The 11,943-nt window shown below is 42.9% G+C and overlaps 1 protein-coding gene across 1 annotated transcript in view; it reads right to left on the bottom strand.

Moving 5' to 3' along the window:
* The window catches only part of KANK1 (KN motif and ankyrin repeat domains 1), a 183,969-nt gene extending 172,643 nt beyond the window's left edge, over positions 1-11,326 (bottom strand). Inside the window, exon 1 of the mRNA XM_005874462.2 lies at positions 11,237-11,326. The gene's annotated coding sequence lies outside the window, so the exon portion shown is untranslated. The remainder of the gene's footprint in view (positions 1-11,236) is intronic.
* Between the last annotated feature and the right edge of the window lie 617 nt (positions 11,327-11,943).

Consider the following 11,943-nt stretch of genomic DNA (forward strand, 5'->3'; position numbering starts at 1 on the left):
ATTTTCTGAATTTCCACACGTTGGGTGGGTCTCAAGGCTCATTCTTCACACTCCCACTATTAATTACTCAACGCCCTTTCCAAGTAAACCCAGACAGGCAGTTATCAGAGCGGAGGCACTATTTGGGTGCATGAGACCACAGAACCGGGTCGTATCTTCGCCCACCCCTTCCCCCTGCCACCCTGCTGCAAACCGCTGCTAACCCCTGTGAATAAAAGAGCACAGTGGTAGAAGCTACAGGGTGGCTTTTATTCTCCTTATCTCCACCCAAATCTGTAGACTCAGGGAGTGTCAGCTAATGAATCTCCAGATCCTTCTAAAAGGATGATGCGAGTGCCTAGTCATTTTGTTTTGTTTTTCATAAACATGGGAAAGGGGAGGTATGGCTTGGAGACAGTTGGATAATGAACTCAGCTACTGAAAACAAATGCCAGCCCACTTTCTGCAGAGGAAAACAACATCGGGGTAGGAACCGTCACATGACGTTGGCATCGGCCTCCCTCACTCTGTCAGGAACTAGAAATGCCCCCGCGTTTGGTGGGCTGGCTGGAAGCGGCTAGCCGGCCTCTGTTATCCCGGACTGCTCCCTGGGCAGGATGGTCCTCCAGGCAGGATGGTCCAGACATCTGACTGTGAGCCAATAGAAACGACGAGGTATTCAAGTCAGTCAAGTAATTCAGGACTGGAAGATTGTAATAGTGTTTTGAAGGATAAAAATATTTATGGTATGTATAAAACTTTCCATTTTATATGCCTCCTCTAGGGGCATAAGAGGTTTCCTGTATTAAGTACTCAGACTGTGCCGGCCACTTTCAATGCGTTATGCATTATTCGATCTGTTCCTTACAAAGAACCCAGTAACAAACTGCCTCCGTGTTCATTCTTCAGATGAGGAAACAAATTCTGCGTAAGAGCTGAAAATACTGACTGTGTTGGCAGCAGACATATATGTCCTATAGACACACTAGCGGAGAACGGTTTAATTCTTCACCGCTTGGTCTATCTCAATCATTCCTAAGGTGATTTTGTGAGGCTTAGAACGTCACACATCAGCCCACCTAAACTCAGAACCCAAATTCAGGCTCTTAACCTGGGATTCACTTTTGGGGTGTACCATGATTACCAAAGGATTTTAAAAACGGCTAAAACTCCTCCAAACTGCCCTGGGAATTCAACAAATTTCACTCACAAAATTAATGATTACCTCCTTTTTCCAACAACCTTTGTTCCTGCATATGAAAGCCTCACACACCCAGCTTTGCCTCAGACCAGCAGTAAGAACCAGTATCTTCCTGGCACTGGTTTCAAAGCAATGCGAATATTCAAAAGTGCCTTTCTCTTCAAAGAGTCGCCATCACTGCAGGACAAAATCCAATTCCAAAGCTGCTGTGACCAATGACTGCATGGGGCCAGATGCCCCATTATCTTCCTCAGGCCCCCGGGCCTCCAAACACAGCCACCTCCCTGCTCCCTCCTGCAGCTGTGTACACAGGCTTATTATACCACAACCCCAGCTTTTGTTTTCTGGCCAAGAGATAAGAGAAACACGGTTGACTGAGATGCCACTGCTGGTAAGGAAATCTCTGATCTCCTCCAGAAACCTGAAGTGCATTTCTTCATTGTGAACTCAAGCCGTTTTTTACCCTCTTCCAAGATACTCCAACATCAGCGATTAAGGCTGCATTTTAGTCCCAGCTTAACCAGCAAGCTGGATGCCCAGGCCAAGGAGCTAGGGAAGAGTCTCAAATGAGCAAGGCTTAGCTTCTGAGTATCAATTAGACAAGCAGAATGGTGGTTGCCAGGAGCTAGGGGGGAGGGGAAATGGGGATCGGTTGGCATGGGTGCTGAGTTTCTGTCTGGGATGACGAAAAAACTGGAGATGGATGGTAGTGGCGGTTGTACAACAATGTAAATGTACTTAATGCCACTGAATTGTACAGTTAAAATGGCAACAACAACAAAATCGTGGTAACATTCAAGTGGATGCTTCGCTTCTTTCCTGAAACCTCTCACTTCTGAAGGGAAATGAGACCAATAAATCCCTGAAAGATCTTGGACCCATTCTAGGCACTACTGGGAAGACTTTAAACACAAGTTTTAGGCTCAGAGCTCCTAAAAAAGGATAGTGCTCTCTCTCAAGTTACTTTTTGATCTGTACACACTGTCTGCCTAAGTGGTGCCTAAGTCCTCTGCTTAGAGGCCGCTGAGAGAACTGGCCACAGGGGCTCAGAGCAGCCCACTCGCTATTTTTACAATCTGATTACGGACTGAATGTCTGTGTCTGTCCCCCTCCCAAAATTCATGTGAAAGCCTTAACCCCCAATGTAATGGAAACCGCAGGTCTGGCCTTTGGGAGGTAATGGTTTAAATTCACTACCTTCAGGATAAAAACAGTTTCCAAAATGCCTCTCGTACGCATGCATTGTGGGCACCACAGCTCAGGTGGGCATTTAGACAGGTGCTCTTCCCTCTCCTGGTGTCACAATCTAATATGACAACAGCCTGGCTCACACAGACACACGCACACTTTCTGGGCTATTTCCACGGGATAACTGAGGAGAGATGCCAAAAGGCTGTCAAGGTTCAGAAGGAAATGGTCCGTGGTTCGCTGCAGTCTCCTTTTTCATCACAAATAAAAGCTTTTCACTGAAAGAAATCAGCGCTGCTGCTGCACTCCCACCGACTACTGATGGGTGCTCTACTTTCATCACCTGAGTGAACCAAGAGCTGCATCTCAAATGACCGAGTCCCTACAATCAAGTCTCTTCATCCAACTCTCAAACTTAAAAGAGTTCTGCTTTGCAATTATTGACCTATTTAATCCTTTTTTTTTTTCATCCCTCAAGGTTACATGTTCTGACCTGGAAGCCAATCTTGATCCCCAAAGTGAATAATTAAGTCCTTCTTACCCCTGTTCTGGCATCCTGATTCCCATCATTGGAAAAATAAATAAATAGTAAACCTTGAGTTAGAAAACTCTGACTTTTACCAACCTAGCTCAGTATACTTCTTTTAAATTACATAAAATTCTGATTGGTTTTCTTTACATTTTGAATAGTTCATTTTCAAATGTCACTGCAAAAGTTTTTTGGTTAATATCAACCCCAACAATAAAATAAAAAACCTGATCCTCACGAACACAAAAATATGTTAGAAAATCCTTAACAATGAGAAGAGTAGTACAATTAAAACATGAACATATGGGCATGTCCAGAGAACAGAAGAGTCAGGAGATGGAAACAAAGTCTGTGGGATTTGGTACATGATAAAGTGATAAATGGATGATCAAATAAGTGGTTGAGAGAACCTGTGGCCATCTTTTAAAAAAGTAAATTGAGATCCCTACTTACTTAAATTAATTTGAGATGGATTAATTATATATATATGCTAAGTGTCCAACCGTCCAACTGGTTGCTATGACGCACACTGACCACCAGGGGGAAGATGCTCAACACAGGAGCTGCCATGACGCGCACTGGCCATTTCAGAGAAACGGCACCACAGACCTGGCACCCACAAAGCAATACTCAGCTTCCCCCAAGTGGGACACAGGCCCCACCACCACCCCAGAGCAACAGCCCACCAAATTGCAGCTGACGCTGCCAAGACCCCATGGTGCAAAATGTGGCCCACAGCCCAGCCCAGCCCAGAAATGATCTCTGTGTCCATCTGGGTAATGACATCACATAGCAACACCCAGCTTCCTCTCCCTAGCGACTAGCCTCCTTGCAGTTTCTTCAGCCCAGGAACACGACTTGCTTTATAGCCAGGTGCAAACATTTTACACTTTAACCAAATGTCTGTGAAGCGTTTTCACATGCCTCATCTCATTTGATTCTCACAGAAGTCCTGGAGTAGGTAGACAGGAGACTCGGTGGAATCCTATTTTCTTTTCATTAGCCAGATAACAGAGATTTAGAAAGCTTAGAAACTTAACCCGACTGAAAAGAAGTAAGAAATGGTGGACCTTGAAAATGACTTCAGGTTTTCTCACTGCACAGAATATAGTCAAACCCTGCTGCAGTTAAATATTTTACCCTTTGTTCTCCCTGCATGATCTACAATAATAATCTGCTTTGTGTTGATATTTACTGCTGTGTTGCTGACAATTACCTGAAAGAGAAGTTGGGGTGCTTCACTGGGCTGGAAAAAGTTTAGCTAAATCAGAAAGCAGGTCTTAATTAAGCAAGTTTATTCTACGTATATAAAAGGCTAAGGTGACTCACGCATGTGCACTACATATAAAGCTCTCGCTGGCACCAATCGCACACGTGTGTTTTGATCTGTCATTGTCAATCGTGAATTTGGTTGACACTTCTATTATAGAGAAAGGGCAAATAGTGATATTAAAATATTTCTTCTAATTAATTTCCTTTCAATGTGCACGAATTCATGCACAGGGCCACTAGTTTAAATATAAAAACTGAAACCAAAGAAGTGTTAGAAGAAACTCTGGACAATTAAAAAAATAATTTTAGAATGGGGAAGGCCTTTATGGCATTAAATTTAAAGGCCTTAAAATAAACAGCTGATAAATTTGTCTACATGGAGAAATGCAACATAATCCAAGTCAAAATATGAACAATAAACTGTAAACAACTCCCATTCTTATCATAAGTAATGGCACATTTCCTTATACATAAAGTGACAGAACTTGATCGCTAACAGCCCAATAGCAAAGTACAGAACAGTTCACAGAAAGGGTCTAAACAGATTCATGAAAAGATGCTCACCTTCCTACGAGAAATGCAAATTAACACCATAGGAGATACCATTTTTCACATATCCGACTGGCAAAGATTAAGAAGTTGCCTAACATCCCATGTTGGCAAAAAAGGAGAGTAACAGGTACTTTTGTACCTTGCTGGTGAGCCCATACTTATTAGCACAGCTTCTATGGAAGACATTTGGGGTGAAACCTTACAAGTACAAATGTACAGAGCCTTGCACCAGGTAATTCCATATTTACGATGTTATCACATATGAACAAAAGAATGTATGTACAAAGTTATCCCTTGCAGCACTGCTGCCAATAGCAGAATCAATAAGAAGCCGGTTTAACAAAATATGGAGCCTTTAAAAAGAAATACTATGCTGCTATGTTTAAAACTATAAAAATAGCCTGGCCAGTGTGGTTTAGTGGTTGGGTCGGGAGGTCATGCTTCCATTCCCGGTCAGGGCATTGCAGGCTCGATCCCCAGTGTGTGTGTGTGTGTGTGTGTGTTCCAATCCATGTTTCTATCTTTCTATCCATCTCCTTTCCTCTCTCTAAAATCAATAAATATCTATAAAAAAATAATAATCTAGACATGCCAAATCTCAAAAAATGTGTATCCCTCTAAACCTCTCTCCGAAGCTGCTGGCAATGCCCTCTACCTACCAAGGTAAGAGACCAAGAGAGGCCACAAGGAAAGAGGATCCCATGGGATCCAGGAAAGAGAAATGAAGAGCACCTCAGGGTTGAGGACAGTCCAAAAGGGATGCCTTCAGGAACTGATCAAACAGACACCGACTGCTCCTTCAGGTGACAAACTCAGTTTGTTAGTAAACTGGTTGTGCGGTTCCTAAGGGGTCACTGTGAAATCCCCAATCCCAGTCCTAACGGCTGAGCCACAGCCAGGGGAGAAGGGCAACAGGCATAACCCCGAGTCGCTTCCTCACCTAGATCCCGACACTAATATCGCCACAGGCTGCTGACATAAAAGTCCAACACTTATTAGAGTCAGTAACTCAAAGTTGGCCAACTCAGAAAGAGGAAATTCTACACATTTTTACAATCTATGTGACAGCACTTGCTAAGACTGTTCAAATTCTAGAGAGTTCTCCAAAAATTTCAAGCAGAATTGAAGTTCCAGGAAGACGGTTAAGCCTATGGCTTTGAAAACCCTCTAAAATTGCCCCCGTCCGAAAAGCACGCACTAGGATATCCATTTGTTCAGACTGAACACCCTGCCATTAATTTGATCCTTTTGGGGTTTAGCCAACAATTCCTTTTATTGAACAGTGGCAAGAAATTCTTTCAATGGCTATTCTGTCAGAAATGAGGGTCCTTGGGTTTAAGAAGCAAGAGTTTGGGATTGACAGTAACAGTTTACAAGTATATTAATACGTGTCTAAGTGTAATTCAATCAAATAAAAGCCCACAGAGAAACAGAATACCCAAAATTACTGTTTCAGAACACTGATCAAACTAGTAAGTTGCATACTGCCAGAAACAATGGTTCTGACCTTGCTGAAGTTCAAAAGAAAACCAGCTATAAGCTAAGACAAACAAATCTCTTTTATAAACCACTTCCAAAGGTTACTTACAGGGTCTAACAATAAAAGACTGCTGTTGTCAAAAATAAAAACTCCAGAACAGTTTCCACCCAGTGAAGGCTGGGGAAAGGGGAAAGGAGGGGAGGGTTGTATGTTTACCGACATACTGAAGCAGAGTCACAATCACAACTGAGCATAAAATAGTTTTTTTTTGCATCCTAACAGCCAAAGCAGAAAAGGAAATACGACTTCAACAACTTTCATAACTGGGGAAAATAATAACAAAAAGTCCCTGCTCATCAGGGAAACAAATGTTTTCCTAACGGTGAACTGAAACATACACTTCCTCACATGAGGGGTTCTGAAGGCCTTGTGAATCCTTCCTTCACTCAACACCCAATATCTATTAAGTCAGTGGCGACTATCTTTCCAGGCCCTGTCCTAGGAATTTGGGAACCATCAGCCAATAAATCAGACAAAGATCTCTGCCCTGGGGAAGCCCACAGGTACTGCAGTAGATGGACAATACACACAATAGTAAATTACACACTATATTGTTATGCTATGGGACAAACGAAGAGGAAGGGCTGGATAAGGGAGATCAGGGGTAGGAAGGCAGATTGTAATTCTGAATTTTAAGGTATTGAGACAATTGACACCCCGGTAAGGACTAAAAGTAAATATGGAGGTGAGATTGCTTCAGGCAAAGGCCCTAAAGGGAAGCATTCAGGTATGTTTGAGGAAGAGCAAGGAGGCCAAACACAAGAGGGAGAGGGGAGAGGACAGGGCCAGGATAGGAAGTTAAGAGAGGAAACCAGGGAGCAGCTCAGGAAAGCCAGGGAGTTCACTGTAAAAACTTTTCCTCTGATGGAAACGGGAAACCAGCAGAGGGTTTGAGAAGTGCCACCATCTGACTTCTGTTTTCAAAGGATCATTGTTGAGAATAGATCATTGTTGAGGGCAGAAGCAGGGAAAGCAATGATGAGGCTATTGCAGTAATGCAGGTGAGTGAAAGAGGATGGTGGCAGTGGGAAAAGGGAGAAGGAGGCAGGTTCTGGATATATTTCTAAGGCAGAGTCAACAGGATTTGCTAAGACTGGAGGTGGAGTGTGAGAGAAAGAAGAGTGAGGATGAGCGTACCGTTTTTGGATTCCATCATCCATCAAGACAGGGAAGACTGCGGGAAGAATGAGACTGGGGAAACCTGGAATTGTTTTGGCCATGCTGAGTTTGAGGCGCTGCCAGACATCCAGATGAAGATACGAGCAGGAAGTTGGACATATAAGAGTGGAGTTGGGGAAAGAAGTCAGGCTGGAGAAATAAATGTGAGAATAACCAGAATCGATAGTAACTAACGCCATGAGACTGGATGAGGTCACCAAGGGAGTGTCTACAGAAAAGAACCAAAAAAAATCAAGGACTGAGTGCCCTAGGGTCTTCCAAAAATCAGGGAAATGAAGAACCAGCAAAGGAAAGTGAGGAGTGGCCAGTGAGCCAGGCGGCGAACCAGCAGGTGTAGGAAAAGTTAACATGATTACACTTTATGTTATCCTTCAATAACAGCAACAGGAACAACATCAAGTCGAACCAAGTTCAGAGAAGATGCTTCTATGGGAAGCTACTGCACAGCAAGCAGTCCAGGTGTTTAGCTTTTGGTCCGTTCTGCCTAGATTACCACAGTGGTCAGCACCAAGGAGTGGTAGAAAAAGAAAGGCCAGCACGGGCCGGAGGCTGGAGGTCGGGAGAGCGGCAGGCCGGCAACACACTGCAGCCCAAGAAGCAGAGTAGAGTTTGGAGAGTCAGCTGGGGTAGATGCCAAAGTAGCTCCCTGGGAAATACCAACTCCAAATCCAACAGTTAGTATGCAGTCCCTTCCTGACCTGCCCCTGCAGAAGTGCCCATTATAGCATTGCCTTCTGCCAGTTCAACCCCCCCTGGGTCCTAGGCCTGGAGTGCAGAGGCCCTGGCACACCAGGAGCTCCTCCCTCATTAGCAAAAGGGCCCTGAGTCTGCATACAAGGGACAGAGACCCCAGCATCCCCCTGAGCACACAATAAAGGAGATAAGGGGAGCACATAAAGGAGTGTTATCTGGTATTCTCATTCTCTCTCTCTCTCTCTCTCTCTCTCTCTCTCTCTCTGTACTTCATATAAGCACAGCCCTCTTAAAATTTTCAAATACACCAAGTAAGCATGATATATATACTTATATCCAGCCTTGTTCCAAAAAGGGCTTCAGGCACGTCTTAAAACTAGATTGAACTATATTTACCTTAATTTTAAAAACAGGAAAGAAAACATCAAATTCAGAACAAGGGAAAATACAATGGAATAGTAAATGAGGCCTAAATTAGTCAGCAAAAAAGATACCGTAAAGTCCAACATGGCTGTTTACCAGTGGGATATAAATTTGGCCAAATACTGAAATCACAATTTCTTACAGGACTCACATTGTTCAATCAATTAAATGTTTTCCCAAGAAATGTCCCAGCATTACTCCACCCTATAGCAACTTTTCTAAGGATTCTTCTAAAAAGGGCTGCCGAGAGACACAAAAGGGATGGTGAAGTGGGAGAGTTTCCTGTGGCTGCTTCTTACACTGTTTCCTATCCTCAGTCATGTAAGCTGAGGATATCACACATTCTACTCCACAGAAGAAATTAGAGGGAAAAGGAAGTATGGCTTCCCAAGTACCCAGTATTTCGATGGAACAAGTGTGTAAAATCCTTTAGAATTTCATGAATGAACACTATTTCTCCAAATCAAGTTTTCATTCATAACTGGGGCAGGTCAAGTGTGCAGAAAGAGCCCAGAGTGTAGCATTCAACATCACCAATGGAGGGTTGGTCCACCTACTGTAAAAGGCAGCCAAGCGGAAATTTTAACATTCACATAAAAACTGCAGAACCTGCCCTGCTGGTGTGGCTCAGTGGTTGAGCATTGACCTATGAGCCAGGAGGTCACAATTCGATTCCCAGTCAGGGCACATGCCCAGGTTGTGGGGTTGATGCCCAGTGTGGGGCATGTAGGAGGCAGCCGATCAATGATTCTCTCTCATCATTGATGTTTCTATCTCTCTCACCCTTTCCCTTCTTCTCTGAAATCAATAAAAATATATTTTTTAAAAAGATTCTGATTTTGTACTTGTTATTGTTAATCCTTATCTGAGGATATTTTTCCATTGACTTTTAGAGAGAGGAAGGGAGAGGAAGAGACAGAGAGAAAGAAACAGCATTTTGAGAGACACATCAATTGGTTGCCTCCCGCACATGCCCGGACCAGGGCCAGGGATTGAGCTGCAACTTAGGTACATGTCCTTGACTAGAATCAAAGCCGGAAACCTTCAGTCCACGACCCAATGCTCTAGCCCAGCCATGGGCAAACTATGGCCCGCGGGCCGGATCCGGCCCGTTTGAAATGATTAAAACTAAAAAAAAAAATAAAAAAATAAAAAAGACCGTACCCTTTTATGTAATGTTTACTTTGAATTTATATTAGTTCACACAAACACTCCATCCATGCTTTTGTTCCGGCCCTCCGGTCCAGTTTAAGAACCCATTGTGGCCCTCGAGTCAAAAAGTTTGCCCACCCCTGCTCTAGCCAATGAGCTAACCCAGCTAAGGCTGATTTTGTACTTTTTAAATGGTAAGATAGACATTTCCCATTACAAATACTAGCAATAGCTCAGCAATTTCATTTTTGGAAGAATAAATACCAAGGCATATTTACTGGGCCCTAATAAATTTTAATTTCACCAAAGACCTCCATTTCTCTACCCTTCTCTTGATAGAAACATCTGCATTTAGTTGGTGGCCAAGACCCTACTAATTCAAGCAGTTAAACAAAAAAACAATGACCAATGAGATAGCAGCAGTACATGAAAAATCAAGAACTAAAAGTCAAGAAAGTAATAAGAGTCATTTCTTGTTTAAATTCAGATCTAGAGCTTTGAGAAACAATGAGTGGAAAGTTACCAAATTGCGGGCACAGCTTTCCAGCTCATAAAAGATTAATCAGTCCTGTGTACAAAAATTAGACCCTATTTTCCATTATCTAGGCAGATTTCTGAAGCATAACCTTTTCAAAATAAACCCTGAAATACAGATTTAATCAATTCTAAAAACTGTTTCTGCATCAGCATACAGGCCATTAAACCTCTGAATTAAATATAGGGTGCCATTGTGGTAGATTATGTTGTTTCAATTATTTGCTGCCCTCCCCATGAGAGGATTATACCTCCCACTGTCATGTGACGGTGTCCTCAGATGGAGGAATTATTCTACTTCCCTACTTCACTGCTGGGCGGGCTTAGCCAAATGACTTGCTTCAGCCACAGGTCCTTTCCTTTCTTACCCTTTCCTACTCCCAGCAGATTATGTCCCAGATGGGGGTGGCCCATTCAGCCTGGATCTAGCTAGAGCAGTGGTTTGCAACCTTCCTAATGCCACGACCCTTTAATACAGTTCCTCATGTTGTGGTGACCCCCAATTTCATTGTTACAAATTGAACATAATTAAAGCATAGTGATTAATCGCAAAAACAATATGTAATTATATATGTGTTTTCCGATGGTCATAGGCGACCCCTGTGAAAGGGTCGTTTGACCCGCAAAGGGGTCTCGACCCACAGGTTGAGAACCGCTGAGCTAGAGTAAAGAAGACTCTTGGAGCAGGGCCATAGCTATCATGTAATATGAACAAGAAATTAAAATGTTGTGTTAAGCCACTGAGCATCTAAGCTGAGAAATGAAACCAACACTTTACTTTTTAAAATGTTTTCATGCTCAACAGAGTAATTAATACCTACAGCAGCCTAATGAAGGTAGATGGACATGTAGGTCTTACTGCCAGTGAATTCTCAGGCTGGCCATCTGCATAACAACTCTAATAAACTGTAAAAAACACCTCCCTTTTTCTACTTAAGGTTTTTGCCTTATAAATATATGCTTTAGGGGGGAAGGGGAAACTTAAGTTACTGACCTTTAGGAGACCTTCTTGAGAACAATGGTAGGTTCAAAGAAGATAAAGTTCAACAGCTCACCGTTCCACCGTCCCGTAATTAATCTCGAACTGATAGGGGGATAAAACAAGAATCAAGGTTATAAATTTAACCTGTATACCAGTCTCCCAGCAAAACAAGGAAATGTAACTGCCTGGGATTTTATGAGATATAGAAATTATCCCCTAAAAAAAGCCAAGGTTCATGTTAGCTTTTTACTATTAGTCCCTGCCTGGGAGTCTTACTAATAAGATCTAATACAATCGTTTTCCAAATGATCGGTTAAAACAGAGCTTGATGAAAATGACTAGAACTCTCCATTTCTTTTCTGGAAGCCAAAGGAAAGCAACACCCCGAGATAAGTCTCCTCTCATAGCTACTCTGATGAAACACATAAAGTCATTTAAAAGTTAATTTATGAAGGAAAAGCATTCAACACCACCTCTCGCAAATGTGCGCTAGGTCTTGGCAAGCTGGAAGTCCAGAGGAGCTCAGAAACTTACTAATATTAACCCGAAAGGTTGTCATATCCAGAGGCTGTGGTGAGAGTCTGTTTTCCATGGGAGGAAACAAATGGAAGGAAGGCCCAGTGGAAAGGTGCCTAGAGAGCCCTAACCGGTTTGGCTCAGTGGATAGAGCGTCAGCCTGCAGACTAAAGGGTCTCAGGTTCGATTCCGGTCAAGGGCAT

Source organism: Myotis brandtii, unplaced genomic scaffold (assembly GCF_000412655.1).
Source record: "Myotis brandtii unplaced genomic scaffold, ASM41265v1 scaffold44, whole genome shotgun sequence".
Lineage (NCBI taxonomy): Eukaryota > Metazoa > Chordata > Mammalia > Chiroptera > Vespertilionidae > Myotis > Myotis brandtii.